Below are 11,268 nucleotides of genomic sequence, written 5' to 3'. Positions count from 1 at the left end.
CCCACGTTACACTAAAGAGTTAAAAAGTTAAAAAATTGCTACAATATGTTACAAGCTGTATAAGCATTAAAAAAATGCTTCTTCGGTATTTCTTTTAAATTTTTATTACACTAGTTGGGTTTTTACTCTAGAGAAATATAAATTATTGACAATTTTACAGCATAGACGATTAATTTTGTTAAATTGTGTATAAAACAAACACACAAAACAATAATAATAAAAATCTAAACAAAAAAATTTGGTTAAAAAATCTTAAATTTTTGCAGGCAACATAAATAAAAGATTTGCAGTTTAGTAGATTTATTAGTCTTAGAAAGAGAGTTAGAAATAGTTGAAATAGAAACTTGATAAGGGTAAAATATTTAACACATACAAAGACTGAGATAAAAATTTATTGTTAATTTTAAATAATATTTTTCTTGAAATATAAATTTCTTTTAGTATAATATATTTAAATGATAAATTCAACTAATTTATTTTTATTTTCTTTTCAGGTAAATATTGTTTGAAATCTTTAAAGTTGGGATTTTTGGAAATTATATGTCAATACAGAGGTAAATTGAAATTTCCTAATAAAATCAATTATTATATGTTTTTTTTCCATTTTCATATGAATGCAATAATTTTTGTTTGCAACATTTTCAAAAGAAAAATTAAAATTTTTTTCTCACAAATTGAAAATTTATTTACACTTTATTTTTATGAATATTTATACTCGTTTGCATATTCACTCTTATGTATTGGTATATTAATGTGAATGGAGTATGTAAGTTTTACTCCTGTTTCCGGTTGCATTAATTTGCATAAATTTCCTGTAAAAATATAAACTTTTATAACGAACTCTTACAAAACCTTACAATACAAATTGTAAAATCATAGCATGTATTATGGTGCAACATGATTGGGAGGGAGGAAAAATTATAAATTTAAGATATTTAAAAAAAAAGAATTCTAAATTTTTTATAAAAAAATAAATTTTCAAAAATTATTTATAAAAGAGAAATTTTTCGATAATTTTCTATAAAAAGAGAAAAAATGTTCAAATTTTTTTTAAAGGAGAAATTTTTCGAAAATGTTTTTTAAATAAAATTTCTATAAAGATAGCACTTTATCAAAATTTTCTATAAAAACAGATTTTTCGAAAATTTTCTATTAAAACAGAAATTTTTCGAAAATGTTCTCCAAAGGGACTACTTTTTGAAAACTTTTCTATAAAAAGAGAAATTTTTTGAAAACTTTTCGAAAAAGATAGAAATTTTCCGAAAATTTTTTATAAGAAAAGAAATTTTTCGAAAATTTTCTTTAAAAAGAGCAAATTATCAAATATTTTCTATAAAAAGAGATTTTTTTGTTAAAAATTTTCTAGAAAAACAGAAATTTTTCGAAGATGTTCTCCAAAAAGATTAATTTTTTGAAAACTTTTCTACAAAGAGAGAAATATTTCGAAAATTTTCTATAAAAATATAAATTTTTCTATAAAGAGAGAAATTTTTCAAAAATGTTCTCTAAAGAGAGAAATGGTTTTAAAATTTTTCTATAAAAACATAAATTTTTCGAAAATGTTCTCCAAAGAGAGTAATTTTTTGAAAACTTTTCTAAAAAGATAGAAATTTTTCGAAAATTTATTATAAAGAGAGAAAATTTTCGAAAATTTCAATAAAGAGAGAAATTTTTCGAAAATTTTCTATTAAAAAAGACATTTTTCGAAAATTTTCTATAGAGAGAGAAATTTTTCGAAAATTTTCTATAAAAACAGAAATTTTTCCAAAATTTTCTATAAAAAGAGAAATTTTTCGAAAAACTTTTATAAAAAGAGAGAAATTTTTCGAAAGTTTCAATAAAGAGAGAAATTTTTCAAAATTTTCTATAAAGAGAGAAATTTTTTAAAAATTTTCTATAAAGAGAGAAATTTTTTAAAAATTTTCTATAAAGAGAGAAATTTTTAAAATTTTCTATAAAGAGAGACATTTTTAGATAATTTTCTATTTTTCGAAAATTTTCTATAAAATGAGAAGTATTTTGAGAATTGTGTATTTATAAAAGTGAAATTTTTCGAAAATTTTCTATAAAAAGAGAAGTTTTTCGAAGATGTTCTCCAAAAAGGGTAATTTTTTGAAAACTTTTCTATAAAGAGAGAATTTTTTCGAAAATTTTCCATAAAAAGAGACATATTTCGAAAATTTTCTATGAAAAGAGAAACGTTTCGAGAATTTTTTATAAAAAGTGAAATTTTTCGCAAATTTTATATAAAAAGAGAAGTTTTTCGAAAATATTCTCCAAAAAGAGTAATTTTTAAAAACTTTTCTATAAAGAGAGATATTTTTTGAAAACTTTTCTATAAAGAGATAAATTTTTCAAAAATTTCTATAAAAAAGACATTTTTCGAAAATTTTCTATAAAGAGAAAAATACTTCGGAAATTTTCAATAAAAAGAGAATTTTTCGAAGTCTTTTTTTTTATAAAAAGATCGATTTTTCTATAAATAGAGACATTTTTCTTTAAAAACAGAAAACTTTCGAAAATTTTCAATAAAAAGAGAAACTATTCGAAAATTATCGATACTTTTTAATAAAAAGAGAAATTTTTTAAATATTTTCTATAAAAAAAGAAAGAACATTTTCTATAAAAAGGAGAAATTTTTACAAAAAATGAAATTTTTCGAAAATATTCTATAAAAAGAGCGATTTTTCTATAAATTGTGAAATTTGTCTAAAAGAGCTTTGTTAAAATTTTATTTAAAGAGAGAATTTTCTAGAAAAAGAAAATTTCTATAAAATGAGACATTTTCTATCCAAAATAAAATAAAGTGAGAATTTTGAAAATGTTCCATTTTTTGAAAAGAGAAAATTAATTTTGAATTTGGTTTTGCTTTTGATTCAAATTTTGGGTGTAGCCTAATATACATATCTATGTGTATATATGTATATTTTTTTTCTGGACTCCATGTAGTATTGTTCTTTGGTTGCTGTTATTGAAAACAATTGTGGTAGCCGAACATATGTTTTTGATGCAGAAACGAAGTAACCGATAAAGACAACTTACCAACAAAATTAAATGATATAACAAATGTATGTGTAACTGATTGCAGTAATGCTTCAATAAGTCTCATAACCTTAAAGTTGAAGTCCGTCTTGACAGAATTATGTCAGGAGAATAAAATGTAGAATTGTGTTTTTTTATGTTAAAGACATAATCATTATAACTTTACATTTCAACATTTATTGGTCAAGCCCTCTTGAATTTACATGTACACATTTAATTTTTTTTATATATATACTATCATAACAACAAATTGTTGCACACAGCATTGTACATTTACTAGATCCTGTATACATTCATACATATGTAAATATTTGTCTGGGGGACATTGAGAATACAATTTATATTGTATGTACTATTTGTATATTTATCAATATGTAGTACAGTTTTATTTCATTTCTTGCAATTTTATTTATTTCCTTTTTGTCATATTCCTTTGAGCAACTCCCAACTAGTATTACGGTTCCCACAACATTTAAAATTCATGCCAAGGCATGCATTAATATCGAGAATTGTTGTATGCGTGTATATTACTAATAAATTTTACAACTAGAAACAGAGCAGAAATTTTAATTTTAATATTAATAATATGGAAAAAATAGAACAATTTATATTTTTTTACTTCACGTAACAGTTAAATTAAAAAATATATAAATACATATTTCTTTATTTTCCTATTCTTTTTAATTTGCATACGTTGAATATTTTTTATTTACTTATATTCTACTTATATGCATTTATTTTCTTATTCCTTCTAAGGTTGGGAATATGTACATAAGATTCTGTTCTTTATGATTTTTTTTATTTTTAGGGGGGGGGACAAAAACGTGGGAAAAAGGGGAGCGCGGGAACAGGCGGAAGGAGGGGGAGGGGCAGGAGGGGGCGGAAGAAGGAAGAACGGAACACGAGAGAAGAAGGAACGAAAGACGAAGAAAACGATCGAACGAAGAAAACGAAATGAACGAAACGAACGAACGAAAAGAACGAACGAACGAACGAACGAAGAACGAAACGAACGAACAACGAACGAAACAACGAACGAACGAACGACGAACGAACGAACGAAACGAACGAACGAACGAACGAACGAACGAACGAACGAACGAACGAACGAACGAACGACGAACGACGAACGAACGAACGAACGAACGAACGAACAACGAACGAACGAACGAACGAAGAAGCGAACGAACGAACGAACGAACGAACGAACGAACGAACGAACGAACGAACGAACTGAACGAACGAACGAACGAACGAACGAACGAACGAACGAACTAACGAACGAAACGAACGAACGAACGAACGAACGAACGAACGAACGAACGAACGAACGAACGAACGAACGAACGGAACGAACGACGAACGAACGAACGAACGAACGAAACGAACGAACGAACAACGAACGAACGAACGAACGAACGAACGAACGAACGAAGAACGAACGAACGAAACGAACGAACGAACGAACGAACGAACGAACGAACGAACGAACGAACGAACGAACGAACGAACGAACGAACGAACGAACGAACGAACGAACGAACGAACGAACGAACGAACGACGAACGAACGAACGAACGAACGAACGAACGAACGAACGAACGAAACGAACGAACGAACGAACGAACGAACGAACGAACGAAAACGAACGAACGACACGAACGAACGAACGAACGAACGAACGAAGACTAACGAACGAACGAACGAACGAACGAACGAACGAACGAACGAACGACGAACGAACGAACGAACGAACGAACGAACGAACGAACGAACGAACGAACGAACGAACGAACGAACTAAACGAACGAACGAACGAACGAACGAACGAACGAACGACGAACGAACGAACTAACGAACGAAACGAACGAACGAACGAACGAACGAACGAACGAACGAACGAACGAACGAACAACGAACGAACGAACGAAAGACCGAAGAACGACGGACGACAGAAAGAACGAACGACGAACGAACGAACGAAGAATCGTAACGAACGAACGAAACGAACGAAACGAACGAAAGAACGACGAACAACGAACTAACGAACGAACGAACGAAACGAACTAACTAACTAACTAACTACTACTAACTAACTAAACTACTAACTAACTAAACTAACTAACTAACTAACTAACTAACTAACTAACTAATAACTAACTACTAACTAACTAACTAACTAACTAACTAACTAACTAACTAACTAACTAACTAACTAACTAACTAACTAACTAACAACTAACTAACTGACTAACTAACTAACTAACTAAACTAACTAACTAACTAACTAACTAACTAACTAACTAACTAACTAACTAACTAACTAACTAACTAACTAAACTAACTAACTAACTAACTAACTAACTCACTAACTAAACTATGAAAGCTAAGCGTAATAAAAGCTTCAAAGCCTTACACAGAGGAAAAGGAAACTTTTTATAATTTTTCAATACCATTCGTTTTCAAAGTACATACATACGTACAACAACATAACGTAATGTTGACAACAATGCAACAATTCGTTGTCGAAATCTAAATTTTATACACATCCGTTGTCTAAATGTTTACAAACGTGATAAGCTCACTATTGACAAACAAACCGTTGCCAATAGTGAGCGTTTGTTAACATTTAGACAACGGATGTGAATAAAATTTAGATTTCGACAACGAATTGTCGTACGTATGTATATACTTTGACAACGGATGTTATTGAAAAATTACAAACTCTTTGGTGTCAATTTGGTAACAGGCGTGAGCTTTAAGCTTATCAAAAATTTTTAGACTTTTAAAAGTCTTATGCTTTTAAAGCACTTAAGTAGAAGATTTGCTTAATATAAAATTTAAACTTAATAAAAATTTAAGACTTAATTAAAGCTTTTGAGCTTAGTAATAACTTTACTAAATATTATCTGAAATTGTGCACCCTCTCTCATTCTACATTAATGTCAAAAATTACATTTTGACATTCTCTTATAGCTTTCAAAGAAACACATTCTAATTTTATTGTCATACTCAAGTATTTAAAGAAATGGAGAGCTCCCTGTCTATTCAACCATATAATTTTGCGACTCGTTCAGTTTACTCCAACTTTTAAACAATTTTTAGAAGGTTAATAAATTTGTTGCTGTAGGCATAAATAAAGTGTTTAAATGTTTTGCAAAAAAAGAGCACTTAACAAATTATTGTTTTTGACATTAGAATTTATATTTATTGAATTTGCTATAATTTCACATAAAATTTTATCATTTACAATATTTAAAGGAAAATGTTAAAAGGTAGGGAATGTATATTACATTTAGGGAAAATACAAAGTAATAAAATGTAAAATAACAACAACAACAATAATTATTGTTAACAAGACTACAAATATTAAATACCTGACTTTTTAGAAACAAAAATAAAATATTAGACATTAATTGAAAAATAAAACATTTTCCGAAATGTTTTCAATATTTAACTTTATATTATATACTTTAGAGGAAAGAGAGATGATTTTCCCAACAAATCATCATCAACATTGTCATCACAACCATCAATGTAGACAGACCCAATCATCATTAGCACTGAAGCGTTTATGTTTTTTTTATTCTTTAGTTAAAATGTGGCAGTGCGAGTGAATATTTATTTAATGTTTCGAAATTTTTCTTTTAAGAAACACAAAACTTTTTCAGTGATTTGTAAATGTTTTTTGTTGTTAGCAAAAGTTTTTCTGTTTTATTTTAAAGAGCTCTCTGGCTTTATTTCAATTAAGTATAACATTTTTTTGCTTGTACTTATTACTTTCTTTATTTTTTGAGTATTACTTAAGGGAATACTAATAACTAAACATTTTTAAAAAAATGGAAAATTGTTTAACGAAGTTTTTGTCAAACAAAAGCTTTTATTAGGAAAAATTATTAATTGTTAAAGAATTTTTTTGAAAAGGTTTAGGTAAGGAACTTTTTAATCAACATACATATATCCACAAAATCGGGAAAACATGTACATTTCTGTCATAACTCAACCATTTTAAGAACAAATTTTCTGATTATCAAAATCAAGTCTAAAAGATTGTGTCTGTATATGGGTTCCTAATGCATCTGATTCTCAACCAATTTTAATATATTCTGTCTCTATAGTGAAAGTCATAATAAAAAATTTTATTAAAAAATTCTTGATCTTTTAAATGACAAAGATAATAAAAAATCATCACATTAAAAACCCATTTTTAATGGGACAATTTTATGATTTTGTTAAACTCGAAAATATTTAAAATTCCTCTAGGTTAAATGAATCAACAATAATTCTCATAAACCTACGTTATTCATCAAAAATAACTTAACTTAAAAATAACCAATTAAACATTTTCATCATAATAAAATTATTACCAAAAAAGAAAAAAAAAAACAAATTATATTGTTGTCCTAATTTAATAACAACAATAAGACAAATAATTGATTTTATTAGTCCTAAAAAAAAGATAATAAAACAACACTTTAAAATTATAATAGAAAAAAGAAATATTACATTTCAACATTTAAAAACAAATTATTAAAAAAGGTTCCCATCAAAAAAAAAAAGGGTTAAGAATAAAATTGAGACATAAAGAAAACGTCCATTTCGCTACAAATCATTACAATGTCAATTAGAATAGAAATAAAGAAAAAAATTTTAGAAATCACCAAAACAACGAATTCTGGTTTATTAGTACTTTTGGCAGTAGTATAACCTTTCTGGGCAAGCAAGAAAACAAATGCTAAATAAGAAATAAAAAAAATTATGTCTTATTTAATTTTCTTTTGAAATCAGAAATATAAAAAAAATTTATAAAACTCTAGACGAAAAAGGTTTTGCAATAAAATAGCAACAAAATATCACACTAAACTTGATGGGTAAATAAAAAACAAGAACAGAGGGGGAAAAGAATGTTAGCTTTAAGGCTACGTAACATTATTTAAATAATAATTCAGCTATTCAAAATTTCTAAGTTAGTTGGTTTTATGAAGCATATACATACTCTGGATCTTTAAGTCATGTCTGTCTGTCTGTGTGTCTGTTGATATCAATTTTTTGAAGACCCATGATACTTTCGGGATCCAAATCTTCAATAATTCTGTCAGTCACGCTTTCGAGAAGTTTCCTATTTAAAATCAGCAAAATCTGTCCATATATAACGAAGATATAAGTAAAAACCCAAGACATCCTATAAAAATTACATTAAAAAAGAGAATGTGCAAGATGTGAGTTAGTTAGTTAGTTAGTTGGTTAGTTAGTTAGTTAGTTAGTTAGTTAGTTAGTTAGTTAGTTAGTTAGTTAGTTAGTTAGTTAGTTAGTTAGTTAGTTAGTTAGTTAGTTAGTTAGTTAGTTAGTAGTTAGTTAGTTAGTTAGTTAGTTAGTTAGTTAGTTAGTTAGTTAGTTAGTAGTTAGTTAGTTAGTTAGTTAGTTAGTTAGTTAGTTAGTTAGTTAGTTAGTAGTTAGTTAGTAGTTAGTTAGTTAGTTAGTTAGTTAGTAGTAGTTAGTTAGTTAGTTAGTTAGTTAGTAGTTAGTTAGTTAGTTAGTTAGTAGTTAGTTAGTTAGTTAGTTAGTTAGTTAGTTAGTTAGTTAGTTAGTTAGTTAGTTAGTTAGTTAGTTAGTTAGTTAGTTAGTTAGTTAGTTAGTTAGTTAGTTAGTTAGTTAGTTAGTTAGTTAGTTAGTTAGTTAGTTAGTTAGTTAGTTAGTTAGTAGTTAGTTAGTTAGTTAGTTAGTTAGTTAGTTAGTTAGTTAGTTAGTTAGTTAGTTAGTTAGTTAGTTAGTTAGTTAGTAGTAGTTAGTTAGTTAGTAGTTAGTTAGTTAGTTAGTTAGTTAGTTAGTTAGTTAGTTAGTTAGTTAGTTAGTTAGTAGTTAGTTAGTTAGTTAGTTAGTTAGTTAGTTAGTTAGTTAGTTAGTTAGTTAGTTAGTTAGTTAGTTAGTTAGTAGTTAGTTAGTTAGTTAGTTAGTTAGTTAGTTAGTTAGTTAGTTAGTTAGTTAGTTAGTTAGTTAGTTAGTTAGTTAGTTAGTTAGTTAGTTAGTTAGTTAGTTAGTAGTTAGTTAGTTAGTTAGTTAGTTAGTTAGTTAGTTAGTTAGTTAGTTAGTTAGTTAGTTAGTTAGTAGTTAGTTAGTTAGTTAGTAGTTAGTTAGTTAGTTAGTTAGTTAGTTAGTAGTTAGTTAGTTAGTTAGTTAGTTAGTTAGTAGTTAGTTAGTTAGTTAGTTAGTTAGTTAGTAGTTAGTTAGTTAGTTAGTTAGTTAGTTAGTTAGTTAGTTAGTTAGTTAGTTAGTTAGTTAGTTAGTTAGTTAGTTAGTTAGTTAGTTAGTTAGTTAGTTAGTTAGTTAGTTAGTTAGTTAGTTAGTTAGTTAGTTAGTTAGTTAGTTAGTTAGTTAGTTAGTTAGTTAGTTAGTTAGTTAGTTAGTTAGTTAGTTAGTTAGTTAGTTAGTTAGTTAGTTAGTTAGTTAGTTAGTTAGTTAGTTAGTTAGTTAGTAGTTAGTTAGTTAGTTAGTAGTTAGTAGTAGTTAGTTAGTTAGTTAGTTAGTTAGTTAGTTAGTTAGTAGTTAGTTAGTAGTTAGTAGTTAGTTAGTTAGTTAGTTAGTTAGTTAGTTAGTTAGTTAGTTAGTTAGTTAGTAGTTAGTTAGTAGTTAGTTAGTTAGTTAGTTAGTTAGTTAGTAGTTAGTTAGTTAGTTAGTTAGTTAGTTAGTTAGTTAGTTGTTAGTTAGTTAGTTAGTTAGTTAGTTAGTTGCTTTATGCTTCATGTAATTTTTAAGCTTTAATTGAGGTCAAAGCTCTTATTAGGCTTAAAACTTCAATCAACTTCAAACTTTCTATTAAGCTTAAAGTTTTGGTTTAGCTTAAGGCTTCTGTTCTTATTGCAATTTCAATCCTATTAATAAGTCAATAGCCGATTTCTGCTCTTCACAAAATAAATATGTTTATTAAGCTTAAAGCTTTGAAAACACAGTTATAGATACCCTCTTAAAGTGAAAAATTATTAAAGAAATAACAGTTATCTACAACCTATTGATTGTCAAACATTCAAATACAAAATACAGAATAGTACAAAAAATTTTAACATCTATCTCTCAATCACAGTGCGAAAAAAATCCTTTACATTTTATTAAACCAAATCTTTGACATAAAATATTCATGTGGGAAGAACTTTGTAGGCGTTTGATTTCAGTGTGATTTCATTTCTCGGCATATAAAAGGGAATACACAGTTAAATACCTCTAAATATTTTTCGACATTTTAAGAGTATTTATGTATTTTATGGATGAAAAAGAAAATGTTTTTTTAACATTTTAGGCGAAAAGCACCTTTTGCCTTATGTCGATAGACCGAAAAAGAAATATTTCTTAAAAAAGAACCAAAAAAGAAATTAAAAGAAAACAGTAGAGTTAAAAATATTTTGCTTAAAAAAGTAACTAGAAAGAGGGGAATATTTTTAAATAATAATTTATAAGAAATGTTCAAATATAAATTAATTAATACCTACTTAAATTATACCCCAAATATGCTAAAAATATTTATACAAGAGTTTTTCCCAAGTAAAATTTACTTATTTGGTAAAATACATCGCCATTAGTAAAAAGTAAATGGTGTCATTAACGCCCACCTTTACTTTTTATTAATTTAACTCCAACCTTTTTAAAATTTTTAGGAAAAAAAAACTAAAACTCATGAGTTTGCTTTATAAAAACTTAAAGTAATTACATATTTACCTTAAAAATATAACTTTTTTGTTTTCGGCTTTAAAAATTCACCAAAAAATGACAAATCCTTTTGTTTTTATTGTTCATTTTAATGAATTCCATAGAGTCTATATATTAGAGCCAAAAAAAAAAATGAAAAAAAAAAAATAAATAAAAAGAAAAGGTTTACATTTAAATTGTATTTTGTCACAATATGCTTAGAATGCGCATATTTTTCTTACAAAATTGTCTAGAAATATTTAAGGGGGTAGCCTAGAATATTACACCTAAAATTTAAGTTATTTCCCTGTATACAATGTTTAACCGAGATGTTTGTTTTATGTTCTAAGAATATTTTTACATAAAAAATGTTTTGTAGAATAATTCTTTTTGAAAGAAAGAGTATTCCTACCACAGAGAACAATAGTGTGTTTGTATTTAGTCCCCAAATGACTTTTAAGTGCAAAAATATAGTCATTAAAATAGACAAACTTACCTTAATTTATTTTGCGTGACTTGAATATTTTTAGCAAATTCATAGACATACAT

General features: G+C 26.7%; 1 protein-coding gene across 2 annotated transcripts in view; it reads left to right on the top strand.

Moving 5' to 3' along the window:
- The first annotated feature begins 499 nt into the window (after positions 1-499).
- Positions 500-11,268, top strand: part of LOC119610504 (GTP-binding protein Rhes) — a 36,612-nt gene continuing 25,843 nt past the window's right edge. For both annotated transcript variants that reach the window (XM_037965751.1, XM_037965750.1), the window contains exon 1: positions 500-554. The gene's annotated coding sequence lies outside the window, so the exon portion shown is untranslated. The remainder of the gene's footprint in view (positions 555-11,268) is intronic.

Source organism: Lucilia sericata, unplaced genomic scaffold (genome assembly GCF_015586225.1).
Source record: "Lucilia sericata isolate MDLA Ls3-8-SP2 unplaced genomic scaffold, ASM1558622v1 Contig001218F_arrow, whole genome shotgun sequence".
Taxonomy (NCBI): domain Eukaryota; kingdom Metazoa; phylum Arthropoda; class Insecta; order Diptera; family Calliphoridae; genus Lucilia; species Lucilia sericata.
This window is presented reverse-complemented; position numbering and strand designations above follow the sequence as displayed.